The 14,279-nt window shown below is 36.1% G+C and overlaps 1 protein-coding gene across 1 annotated transcript in view; it reads right to left on the reverse strand.

The window, feature by feature from the left end:
• LOC113235113 (cholecystokinin receptor-like) overlaps window positions 1-8,617 on the reverse strand; it is a 34,237-nt gene extending 25,620 nt beyond the window's left edge. Inside the window, exon 1 of the mRNA XM_026470688.1 lies at window positions 8,553-8,617. The gene's annotated coding sequence lies outside the window, so the exon portion shown is untranslated. The remainder of the gene's footprint in view (window positions 1-8,552) is intronic.
• Between the last annotated feature and the right edge of the window lie 5,662 nt (window positions 8,618-14,279).

Here is a 14,279-nt window from a genome sequence, read left to right on the forward strand (position 1 = left end):
ATTTTTTGAATATAAGGAGACGTACACACAGGTCAGTTGTCGGCGCTGTACTAATTTTTGATTTCAGTGCAAACGAGAGTTGACATTTAAAAGTGATGTAGGACCCATTTGCCTGATAAGTTGCCAGGGATAGATGACCCTTATTTCGTCTCTATTTCTGGTTATATACTCAATGTTTAAGGTAGTATCTTTATTTTATATAATAATATAGCATTCAAAATTTGCTTATAGTCAATTTTAAATTTAAAAGAAATCCAAACCCTGTCAAGCTTAGTGCGATAACACAGAGGAGCTGTTACATATTATTATATAGAAGTAATTCATAAATAATAATTTTTTATCCCTTTCATTTACACAATACAATACAATACAATACAATTTCATTTATACAAATAAATATGTTCGGGGTGTAATCTTAAAGGTTTATTAATATACGAGTACTTCCCTTGTGAGCTTTCAATGCCACTGAACACGACCTTTCAATGATGGAAACAGGAAGGATCACAAGCGTTATATATGGTACTAAGTTCTTGTGCTTAGATATTATGTATTCAATGAAACCAATATCACTACCAACAAATGCCGTCATATCGCTTGTTTAAAAATATTAGGAAAAAATATAGTCCGCTACAACAAATCTGTTTTATACTTCACGAAATGAAAACATATCTTAAACTTGGAACGAAAATGGCGCCCAGCTTGGGACTAATTAGTGAACTGGTTTTTTAGCTAATTGACGATAGGCATTATTACTGTTTTTCGTCACTGCTATAATACTTATTGCATTAATTACACTAGGTTAGTGTTTAAAAAGCATATTCAACACTTCGGTTTTGTCCAGACTACTTTTTAAATTATATTTTTGTTTATGCGGTCTCATTTGTACGAGGCAACACTAAGGCTGTCGTTAGGACGCCATTTTCTATGAAAAAGTATAAATTAGTATACAGTGTGTTTTTTTTAATGGGACAGTATAGGGAAATCCAAAACCATATAAGATACAAGGAAACTGTCTTAGAAACGATTAAGTCTTTTTTGTGAAAACAATTTTTGCATAGTCAATTTCTTGGTCAAGCGTGATTTGTCCATAAAAATGAATACTTGATCAATTTTTGTTAGTGCTGATCGACTCGGTTTCACGAAGGGATCATGGACAGCAAAAGTCAATCAAATTTAATAAAATCATTTTTCATATAAAATGAATAAAATTGACAATTTTTTTATACTGATAGAACTGTCTTAACTCTTATAAGGATGAGTTCATTGTATCGGAAGAAAAATATTGGTACAGCAGAAGTTATTCTAAATTTGAATTAAAAAACATTTTCATATATAATGAATAACATTTTATTAAATTTGAACAACTTCTGCTGTCCCGATTCTTTTCTTCCAGTGCTATAAAATCAACCTTATAAGAAGCATTAAAAAAAATGACAATTCTATTCATTTTATGTGAAAAATCGTTTTACTTTTAATCAACTACTGATGTCTAGATTTTGTTTCGTTCCATACAATGAAATAAACACTTCGGAAAATTGAGTAGATCAGCACTAAAAATAATTTTGATCAATTTTATTCACTATTATGGAAACTCACGAATGACCAAAAAATTTACTATGCCAAAATTGTTTTCACAAAACAATGTTTAATGGTTCCTGGTAAATGATCTCCTTGTATCTTCTATGGTTACAGATTTCCCCGTACTGTCCCATTAAAAAACACTCTGTATATGAATTTAAGCTTTCCTAATACGTCCACTATTTACCAGCTTAACTGTACCGTGAAAGCAACGGCGAATTTACACCGACACAATATTCTCACAAATTAATGTCTTGGATTTAGATAGAAACCAAAATTTAGGTCACATTATTTGTATACAGCGTATCAAAACAAACTACTGAAATAATTTAATTCATTCATAATTAATTCAATATTATTTTTATATAAAAGTCTTAACAATAACAATAATAATGCGCACACTCACAGCCCCGCTCTAGGGAAACCCTGTATCGCAGGTGCCATGGACACACACAGACAACCACAAATTACACCTCAAACTCACGAGAGAAATAAATGTAGGTCATACAAATATTTCTTTCGGCCCGGGAATCGAACCCGGGTCCTCTGCGTGGCAGTTCAGCATGCGAACCGTGCGGCTACGGAGGCAGTTTAAAGGTGACTCAGAATTGGTGAAGGCGAAGCTGCAGAACCTTGAACACCGCCGCAAAGTTGCCGTTTGGGTGTAATTTGTGGTTATCTATGTGTGTATCCATGGCACCCGCGACACAGGGTTTCCCTAGTGTGGGGCTTTGTTGAGTGTGTGCGTAATTATTATCATTATCATTAGCAATGTCGTTGTCGTTGTTGTTGTACAGAAAAAAAACAAAAAATGTACCTGTTAAAAAAACCTTGAAAAGACGCCTTGGCGAAACTTAAAACAACACTTATTAGTATACCAATAAAGTTAATTTCCCTAGTTACATAACGCTAAATACAAAATGTGTTACTTTATTAGTTTATTTATATTAATTAATTATTTGTAAACAAACTTTCGTATCGGGAGTGAATGCAATTGTTGCCACTTTACTTTTTAATTGCAACTGCTAATCAACACGAGCTTCTCTTTTATTTACGTAAGCTATTATTATAAACTGTAAAATAATACGCCTAAACAAACATTTTTGCAACACTATTGATCGTTCAATATTTAGAAAATACGAATAGACCTTTTTTAATAAATATGTTGTTATAATGTTTGTACTGCAACACGTCAATGAAACACGGGAGTTAGCAGTTGACTGGTTTATTATAAAAAGTGCAAATTACCCTCCACCGTACAATTATAAAAGCCGATGGTTGTTCCATCTTCTCCCCATCTAAAGCTAAAGTACTTTCCTAAGTCTAGCAAACATAAAATACACTTAGAATAATAACGCATAGAAACCTAGCCCGCACACGCTAAGTGAGGCAAATTGTTGGACGCCCTATGGGCTTACACGAGCGAGCGGGCTGTCAGTGCTCAAGGTCAAGTTGCACCGCGAGCAGCTCAAAAATTTTTGCTAAAAATGACGAAATCTGCGGTAATTAGGTTTAAAAATAGATCAGACAAATATAAAATAGACACTAACATCACATTCCACAAGGAAATAACGCGTATCAACTTGTATTTTTATATAAATATTCACTAAAACAGAAAATTAATTTCGTTGCAACAAGATACGAGAATGTTGCAAAGTAACGGGTTTTTTCTCCCCATTTTGCTATTCTGTTTCAAAATAATTATATTACGTAATTTTTTGAGAATAGGCAATATCGCGACGGTTGCAAAATTTCTACAAATGTACACCGCCGCAACAACATTATAGGGAATGTACGTTAGGTATTTTTATGAAATATATTTAGTATTTGCCTTCATTAGTTTCATGTGAAAAATCATTATTCTTGTTCATCATACACTCATTTAAAAAAATTGTCTTGCCCAGACTTAAAAGTTCTTAACTAAAATTATTTCAGGAAACTAACTCTGACTAAAAAGTCATCGTCAGTTCTCCAAAATCGTGTATAAATAACTTTCAGGTTCAGGTTCTTAATTGTTATCGTGTACTTTTCATGTAAACATACCCACAGATAATATCAGGCTATTTATATATTCAAATTCGATAGTCGCACTTAAACTCGCTTGTAGGTTTTTGTTCGTATATGAGTTAAATAAGAATTGGGTAGTATTTAATATGGTGCCTACAGATTTGCTCGACATTGTCGATCGACAGTAACGATTGAGAATTATAGACGTTTTCGAGGAGTTTTAGAGTGCTTATTACGAATGTAGCATTAATTTCTAAATCCAAGATGGTTGACAACAAATTTCAAAAATGTATTTTTGGTAAACCATAAGGAAATGGCATGTATATCTGAATACAAGATGGGGGACAAGACTTCTAATTCTTCTTCTTCTAATTCTTTGCCGCCGCGCGGCAAGCTTCACAAGTCCGACATAACTCTTCCAAATCTCTGTCCAGACTTGGCCAATAAACGTAATTTCGAGATAGACTTTTCATTTTACTAACGCCGAAGTGTCCTTCGTGGATCTCAGCTAAGATTTGTTTCCGAAGGGTGGTCGGTACCACTATCCTATATTTATAAATTATACAGCCTAATTCTATAAATAATTCCTGCTTTCTTATGAAGTATGGTTTTCGTCATCGCAACTCGTGCCCGACGGCCAACCGAATTGTTTTTTCGTTTCTTTAGCAATATCTTTAAAATTAATAGGTTAAATATCTTCAACTAAATTTATGTAACGTATGTAAATTTATGTAGTGCAGGCCTTCGCTCGCCTCTCCGCCGCCCGCACCCGAGACTCCCGTGGGCACGGTACTGCCGCTCACCTCTGCGTGCTTCTCTGCGGCCTCCAGAGCCAGCGCTAACTCCACAGCGTCCTTGAACTGTATCTTCTTCTCAGCGAAAATCCTTCATCGCATGGCGTCGTTTGCCAGTCCCGACACAAACTGATCTCTTAGATTTTCTTCGAGAGTTGAACAGGTTTTACATTTGGCAAAGTTGCAGGTAGCCGCGAGATGTTTTAATACTTGTAGGTATTCCATAAGTGTCTCATCAGGGCGCTGCCGACGTAATCTAAAAATGTGCCGCTATCTCGAACGCTGCGGTTCTAGATGTTCCTTTACCAAGGTCACCAATTCATCGTATGTTTTATTTTCCGGTGAGTCCGGCAAAAACAAATCGCACATAAGGGAATACGTTGCATCACCAACTACCGTTATAAGCATAGGCACTTTCAAATCGTCTTTTATTTCGTTAAGTAAAATATATTGATATAAGCTGGCCACTGTTTTAAGTTAATATTAGGGGTTAAAGTATGAAATTGCCGTTTTATTGCAATAGGTTCTTTGAATTTTCATAGAATCTTCATGGTTTGAGGTTTTCGAATGAAACTTTTTTCAAATGGTTTCTGTGATTTTTTTTTTTAAATTTGAAACATTTGAATATCGACTTTCAATTGTTTTTGTTATTCAATTTAGACAAGAAAGATGGATACTGCGAAAATTCGAGTGATTTTTGAATACGAGTTCCGACGCGGAACTAACGCGGCAGAAACAGCCCGCAATATCAATGCTGCGTTTGGAGAGGGGTCTACTAATGAACGCACTGTGCGATTTTGTTTTAAACGCTTTCGTGATGGAAATTTCGACTTAAGGAACGAGCCACGAGGAAGACCGCCCACACGGGTGAGTAACGATGAATTAAGAGAGATAGTGGAAGCCGATCCTAGTCAAACTACCCAGGAATTAGCGGCATGGTTTAACGTTACCTTACCCACAATATTGACTCACTTGCGTCAAATCAATAAAATAAAAAAATACGAAAAATGGGTGCCTCATGATTTGACTGATCTGCAGAAAGAAACGCGTGTTGAAACTTGTGTTGCCTTGTTGAACCGGTACAGAAATGAAGGAATATTGGATCGAATTGTAACATGTGATGAAAAGTGGATTCTTTATGATAACCGGAAAAGAAAAATGCAATGGCTGACCCCAGGTCAAATGCCACAACAGTGTCCTAAAGCAAAACTTACCAATAAAAAGGTAATGGTAACTGTTTGGTGGTCTCAGCATGGTGTTATTCACTATAGTTTTCTCCGATCTGGTCAAGCAATAACGGCAGATGTCTATTGTGCCGAACTCCGAACCATGTTGACAAAACTAGCAGTAAAACAGCCCCGACTCATGAATCGATCTTCACCATTATTGCTCCACGACAACGCGAGACCTCACACAGCACGAGAAACCATTTTGACCCTTCAGGAACTGCAGTTAGAAACCATTCGTCATCCTCCGTATTCACCAGACCTTGCTCCAACGGACTACCATTTTTTTCGTGATTTGGACAATTATCTACGTGACAAGAAGTTTTCTTCCCAGGAGGCAGTACAAAATGCTTTCACACAGTTTGTGCAGTCTAGATCGTCGGAGTTCTATCGCAAAGGCATTAATAACCTTCCCATTAGATGGCAGCAATGTATAGATAATAATGGCAACTATTTTGATTAAATAAATTTGTTAAAAATTTAAAAAATAAACAATTTAGATTTTCAGTACAAATCGGCAATTTCATACTTTAACCCCTATTATTAAACGGTTCAATTTTCCTGATAGGCATTTTAAAAACAATATTAGGCACACGCGGTTACAAGAGAGAAAAAAAAATCTATGGTAATAATCCTATCCTCAGCGCCAGTGCAACACGTCAATGAAACACGGGAGTTAGCAGTTGACTGGTTTATTATAAAAAGTGCAAATTACCCTCCACCGTACAATTATAAAAGCGGATGGTTGTTCCATAGTAAAAAAAGTTTTGCTCTTGTCAACAATCTTTCGTAAAAAACATATTGGAGGCAAGTTAGTACGGGTATTTAAAAATCAACATTCAGTCTATAGCTATAAGTTTTCAATTTAAGTCTATATTTGATCATAACTCCATCATTAGCGGGTTACCGGTGAGCCATTTCTACCAATGTATGATAGCGGACTTTTGCGAATGTGTGCGTGAATTTTGATGATGCGCGTAGGTTTTATGAATGAAATGAAAGCCAAAAATCTGCGGCTTAACTCGGGCTGTGATTGGTTAATAAGATCCATCGGAAAGGGAAGTAATTCCGTATTATCAAGGACAGGTCACTTACTACACGTTTATTAATGAATATTTTGAGTAAAATTTTCAAGTAGTGGGGTATACGCGCTGTCTCGTACAGTGTTTTGATAATACGTGGAAAATGTTAGGCAAGAAGGTGGGAATCGAGTTATATGAACGCCTTGCCACTGGTAGGTTACCTATAACCAAATGGCCAGACTGTCAAAGCCTTTATGAATCTAAATTGGAACAGAGGGGTTATTAGTGTCTAAAGCAAGCGTAATAACTTATAACGTCATAAAACCACTTTCCAGATTGTTAAGGACTGAAATTCTCTAGTTCGCTGTACGGAAAACAGCGCATCAGACTACACCGTTTTGTTCCAAAATCGCCTTTAGTGTAACGGAACAAGATACGTCAATGTGTAGCTTGATGTGCTATTGACTACAACAGACAAGTTAAATTTAGGGTATCTATGCTCACAATAGATTCAGGCGGTACGACTGCTCCAGTCTTACAGCCCTTAATCCTTACAAATAGAATGTAGTTCCGAGAACGGATGGTGCTAATTGAAACATTATCTAGGTGCTCGCAAGAAACCACCAATTAACTGATGTTATTGTCAAATAACGACATTCAATCCGGATGTGAGGATTACTTATGTAAATTTATAGCCACACGCTTGTCCATAACAATTGCAGTGCCCCTCAGATCTTTAAATCGCATAGATCTGTGGGGCACTGATACTGCGTCCGTCACCCTGAGACATACGTTGACAAGTCCCATGTGCCAGTAATTTCACCAGCACCCTTACCCTTCAAAACCGGAACACAGTAATGCTGACATTACAGCTTGGCGGCAGAAATAGGTATGGTGGCAGTACTTCCCTGGACGAACCCTTTCACAAGGAGCTCTACTGCTACTAAAAAGGTCAGGCCAAATTTATTAGTTATGACCAAATTAAGGACGTGCATGTACGAAAACATGGATTCGTGTTGATATGGCGAACGATGTGCATCAGGATCGTGAAAGGAAAAGGGCGTGAAGTGTTTGTAAAAGTAAAGTATGTGGATCAACACATTTTATTATTGTTAGTAAAAATAGTATGTGTATTATTATGTATTCTAAATGTAAAATCCGTTAATGACGTCATTATTAGATAACTACTAGTACCAATAAATTAGACGTGAATTTACTTAAGATGTATAAAAAAAAGAATTCGTTTACGATTGTAAATCCTGTTCGGAAATATAGTAAAAAAATAACCTTCCTTCTGACGCAGTCGGATAAAAATAGGATTAACGAACATCCGGAAAGTAAAGATACTAAGAATATTTGAATGCCTACCGCAAGAAAGCCAGGAGCAGCAGGAGGCTGACATAGATTAAAGAGGCTTTGCTCTGCAATGACGCCTTGTAGATTGAAAAAAAAGGCAGAAGTATCTTTTTTTTTATAATATCAAGAGACGGGACGAACAAATCGTCCGCCTGATGATAAGCTACACGCCTATCCATAACAATATCAGTGCCACTCAGAGCTTTAAAACGCAAAGATCTGAGGGGCACTGCCTCTGCGCCCGTCGCCCTGAGACATAAGTTGACAAGTCGCTTGTGCCTGTAATTTCACCATTGTATCTTTTGCTTGCTAATTATGCGGCTTTACAATATTAAATTATCTGCCTCCGTGGTCGAACGGTTAACATGCTGGACTGCCACGCAAGAGGTCCCGGATTCGATTCCCGTGCCGGGAGAAATATTTGTATGGCCTACATTTATTTCTCTCGTGAGTTTGGGTGTGGTTTGTGGTTGTCTATGTGTGTGTCCATGGCACCCGCGATACAGGGTTTCCCTAGTGCGGGGCTATGTTGAGTGTGTGCGTTATTATTATTATTATTAAACTCTTACCTTAATACATTTTTTAGTAGGCCAGGTGTTCTTGAGGCAAATTTCGGTTGAATTGTTTTGTAAAATAGGAGTTGTAGGCAGCAAATGGTTACTCTTGCAACTGGCGTGTTGTGTCACTGCAAAGGAGTATAAATTATAATGACAACCAGCAAAGCCTAAATGGCACTTCACAGGGCATTTCCTAGGTGGTATATTTGGCAAACTATGGCCATGTGTATAGATCGCATGTGTGACAAATATTTGCGTATTTGACAAATACAACCACTAAAATTTCGCGCGCTGTCGGTTTTGCGACGCACAATAAAGGAATACTGATATCATAGCGTATATAATACTGATATCATAAGCTATGTTTCGCTGATGACCACTAATTGATCTAACCGAAGGCAACAATTGTTTTTGGTGCCTTCTGCTAAAAATAATGTGTCAAATAACAACCCTCTCATACGTTTATGCAGGCAGTATAATGTTTTGTGTAAAGGTATTGATGTATTCCACCAGAGCACCAACACATTTGTAAAAATTATAAAAAGCCCTGACTGTAAGGAAGCGCGTGAACCCATCACAGAGTGAAATAATTTCATTTAAAGTATACACATTTTCTATTGACTTAGTAAGCCATATTCATTAAGGTGCAAAATGTTATTTGCATATTGTGCGCGGTTGTTATTGTGCTACAAATTTGTTTGTTTGTGGTTAGTGATGACACTAACTTATATATACTTATATAATACAAGTAAAACTATGAAGTTTTACTTGTATTATATAATTTATATTTTGTAACTGTGCCAAAATAAAAAAAAGAATCATAAAGGGTGAAATAGGTTCATACAACAGCTATATCAATTATTTCAAAAGTGCACAGTATTTTACCTTAATGCAAAATATTTGTGTATTTGTTATTTGATTAATATGAAGACGGTATTTGCACGTGTTTGCCTGTACGCCAAATATTTTACCGAGAACAACAAACGCCTAATAACGAATGTGAATGCCACCTTCAAATAATTACTTCATTATAATTATTATTACTGCTTGATTGACTGCGCGTAGACGTGTAATATTGCGTAGAACCATCGTAGCTTAACGACGTAGCATATAAACGTGGCTCATCTGTCAAGCCTTTGACTACAATTCAGGTAGATAAAATAGGACACTATGTATAGTCAGAATGTTAATCAGAAGTAATCTGGAGTTTTGAGTGTAGTTAGTTTTGATGAAATAAAAATAGTGTTGTCTCAGAGGATCGGACTTACTCGAAAGGTCTCGGTAGGTTTTTCATTATTTATAGGTATTTATTTAAAAAAATCAAGAACTTGATAATAAAGAAATTATAGAAGTATATAGGGAAAAAAGTGAATGAAATATTGTTTAGGAGATAAAAACCAAAAATCTTAATAATATATTATAATATATATATATATATATATATATATATGTGTGTGTGTGTGTGTGTGTGTGTTTGTGTGTGTGAATTCACTGAGAACTAAACACATCACCGATAGTGACATTCGTGGTTTTCAGTTTGCTATTTTTATTAGATACTGGCTGATGGGTCAAAGCAAAATGAAAAGTATTGTGCAACTAATAACGACTTGATAAGGGCTTTCCGTTAATTCCCCAACTAAGATAAATATCACTGGTAAACACTCAATATTATCTGCCTAGGTCATTCCCAACGGGTAGCTAAACTGTCGCGTCTGTCCACCGTTAGTGATACTCTTTGACAAAATTCGAATAGTTTTATGCAAATGTACCAGATGGCGTTAGCACGCTTGGGAACATACTCGTAGAGTTTCTAAAAATGTTCTTGTCTGTAGTAGTTTACGTTTTTGTTGAACATTGAAAATCTCAGTTCTATTGCAGAGAAATAAGGATTTAATGTAAACTTTTAAAAAGAGTTGGGGAAGAGAAAAAAATCCTAAAGACAATAGAACAGAAGAGGGAAAATGTTTGGACATATTTTACGGAGTGATAAAATCTATGAAAGTTATAATTGAGAGGACGATAGAATAAAAAGGAGAGAGAAAAAAATAAAATATAACATACAATAAACAAATAAAGAAATAAGCAGTTATAAAGACCTGAGGTACTGGCTATGGACCGTGAGGAATGAACGAGGCTACACAACTACAAGAACCTGGCTCTAGATAGGATGACGATGTAAACTTTTAAGTTTGATATGCTCATACTTACGTTGCTGTGTATTGAAGTTATGTTGAATCTCATGACGCATGCCTCTCCACAGTTTAGTAACGATTAGGCAGTAAGCAAACGACATAATGAAGAATGGCACCAGTAGTAATGCGCCGTCCAAGCCCAGATTGAAGGCTCGCTCCAACTCCAGACTTGACCACACTTCTCTGCATTTGTAGGCTATGGACAAGAAAATATTGATCTATACAAATAACAGTAACGAAAATAACTTTTAGTAACCTTGGTAGACGCTCGTTAACTAAATAACTAAATTTTGCAAATAGCTAACGATTTTCATTCGCGAACAGTAATAGGAAGTGCGTTCCAAAGTCTGAACGCACGAACAATGAAGGAGTGAAAATAGAAATCGGAATTGAAGGATGGAAAAGATAACTGGGACCTAACAAGAGAGCGACAGGGTTTACCCTAGGGCCAAAGAACGTTAAAGTTCAGATACCTGGGAGACACAAGGTTATGTAAAATATTGGAGAGAATGGACAATATGCAAATTCTTGCGGAATGGGAAACTTAAGCTGACTATGGTGGTGAGAAATTCGGTCAACGGAGTTCGATTTTACAGGGTAACTGTTAAATATGACTCATCAATAGGAATAACTTTTGCTATAGAGACACCTCTTAAATCTTTGTTTCATTTTTACACTGATTTTCAAAATGGTTCCTTAACAATGTTCTCAATAGGAATTATAAATAATTCACTTACACGAGAACAAATAATTTTTGGCGGCACCAACAAATAAACGTTTTTCATGATACTATACTATTTTATTATCTATTATAAACAAAAAATATTTATTTTAATGTAACTCTAATATTTTTAATTAAATCTAATAAATTACTCAAGCATAAAATAATTTCTACACCTTTTTAAATATAAATCTCTTCAGGCTTAAACAATAAAAAACGTGTGTGGGGCATCTTGTTTTCGCAAAAGGAATTTTGAGGAAGGAACACACTTACGAGTAACATTTGTTATTGTATTTTATTTTTATCTTACTTTTTGGTATGCAATAAGCACGCAAAAGTAATTTTTAATAATAGCCTATTACAAAAATAAATACTTTCACTATTATAAACTTTTAGTGTGTTATGCTGTGTGTGTTACGTTTACCGTTTTGGTACAAGAATAGTGGAAAGTTCTTTGAAATAGCTTTTTTTATGACGACATACGACATTTTTAAGATGATTTTTTTGTGTGACATATCTGTCTATAACAGCTATAGACAGACATGCAAAATAGGCAAAATGTAGTGTCGGTGTCAGCTATCACTTCAAACGTAATTTATTATATAATATATTAGAGAAATAAAGATTATTATTATTATTACATATTATTGTATTTATTTTAAACTCTCGCCTCTCCCAAGGCCTAAAAGATTAATTTTGAATTTTTAAATGGGAGAGGCGGTATTTCCCGGCAATGGCACAGTCGGCCGGGGTCAGGGACTCAGGTCTGAGAATCGGCGAACAATACGTGCCGTATCGAGCAGGACCGCCTTCTGCATTTGTGCTGGAAGCGACACGCCACAGAAATCCAACCGCCTCAAGCTGTTAGAAAGGCTGACTGGAATTAACCCATTTGCGGACAAAACAATTGGGATTATTTCAGTGGAGGCCACATCCCACATGTCGGTGATCTAGTGCGCCAGGTCGAGATACTTCCGGCGTTTCTCGGTTTCGGCTTTCACGAGACCCTCGTCATGCGGGATGGTGACGTCCACAAGAAATACCTGCGATCGATCCAATATCACAATATCAGGCTTATTCGCAAGAATAGTCCTGTCCGTGATAATAGATCGATCCCAATAGATTTTGGTGCGGTCATCTTCGAGTATTGGCTCCGGTGAATACTTGTAATATGGCAACCTCTGTTGCACTAGTTCGTACTTGAGAGCGAGCTCTTGGTATAATATTTATTATTATTATGTTCAGAATATTATAGGTATTAAGATAAGGGGTAGTATGCGACCTTGGCGGAACAGTATAGCAAAACCTAATACATGAGTTTTGGACGCTTTGAATTTTCTTCGCTGCCCTTTTCTGTAAACAGGGACCATACACGACGTCACAATAATCGACAATTGATAAAACATCTTACATCTGTACTCAAGTAGGGTCTTATTTTATATAGTTGTTTAAGGGTAGCGTAACTGTGTTCCTAACAATACCTTACCCTAATTCATTAATTCTGCTTCGATGTCTTTATCTGAAACAGGTAGATAATAACTATAGTCACAATCAATTAGATATTAACAATATCTGACTTTCACAGAGAAGGAACATATTTAGAATCATTTGTTCTAACGAGATCGCTTTGTCAATTAATAATAATAATAATAACTCTCACACTCAACATAGCCCCGCACTAGGGAAACCCTATGTCGCGGGTGCCATGGACACACACATAGACATCCACAAATTACACCCAAACTCACGAGAGAAATAATTATAGGCCATACAACTATTTCTCCCGGCCCGGGAATCGAACCTGGGACCTCTGCGTGGCAGACCGGCATGGTAACCGTTCGGCTACGGAGGCAGTTAGTTTATTAAAATAGGCAGTTAGTTAGTTAGGTAATTAGTTATAGGCTGAATTCCTATAGCAATAGAGGTTGGTTATACAGGGCGAAATTAATTCACTTGTCCGAATTAAAACGATCGTTATGGCTTTCTGTTCCACTTTAAATACGCGAAACTTTCTTGGCATCCACTAAAATTGCAAAATTTTCCAAACGGAATTGGCCGCATCTCAATTATTTGTTAATACCTTGTTAGCATGTGACTACGCAATAAACTATTATCAACTACAGAAGTCGTAACAAGCCCAAAATTATTTGAATTTCGACCTGTGATTTATGACGTGAAATAATTAAGGTTATGGGTTACTAAATCTATGGAAAAAATATTCAATTGTAAAATTTTGTGGTAGCGAACGTACAGAAAATGGAAAAAAAATATTTGCAAATATTGTTGAGTATCAATTTTTTCACAAAGTAATAATAAATATTATTATGCATACGTACATCCACAGAAATTTTAATAAACTACGGTACATGGAATATATAACAGAATCTAGTTCTAATTAAAGAATGGAGCTCCGATGAACAGCATAGATATTTAGACATAGACATTAATTATTTCATACATATTGGCGGGTTCAGGGCTTCTTCACCAAGAGGATTGTCAAACACAACAGCTCAATGATAGTTGATATTCTCCTTCACCGTTAAGGCTTAAAGTAGTCAACTAAACTACACATGATTTGGAAAGGCTTCTATGGTAAATACGACTTTATGCTGTAATATAAGTTAATTAATTAAATTTCACCCCGTAACATCGACGCTACATAGTGAAACTGGAGCTAATTTGTAATGGTATTAGCAGAGACAGGAATAGGAAGATAAAGTACATTTACTAGAGTTGCAATGAATATTCGGCGTTCGACTTATTGGGCCGACTACCTAAAAACAAGAGGAAGAAGTAAAAGAGAACACAGAAAATTATCCTGTACAT

This window comes from Hyposmocoma kahamanoa, unplaced genomic scaffold (assembly GCF_003589595.1).
Source record: "Hyposmocoma kahamanoa isolate Upper Pololo Valley unplaced genomic scaffold, ASM358959v1 87, whole genome shotgun sequence".
Classification (NCBI taxonomy): domain Eukaryota; kingdom Metazoa; phylum Arthropoda; class Insecta; order Lepidoptera; family Cosmopterigidae; genus Hyposmocoma; species Hyposmocoma kahamanoa.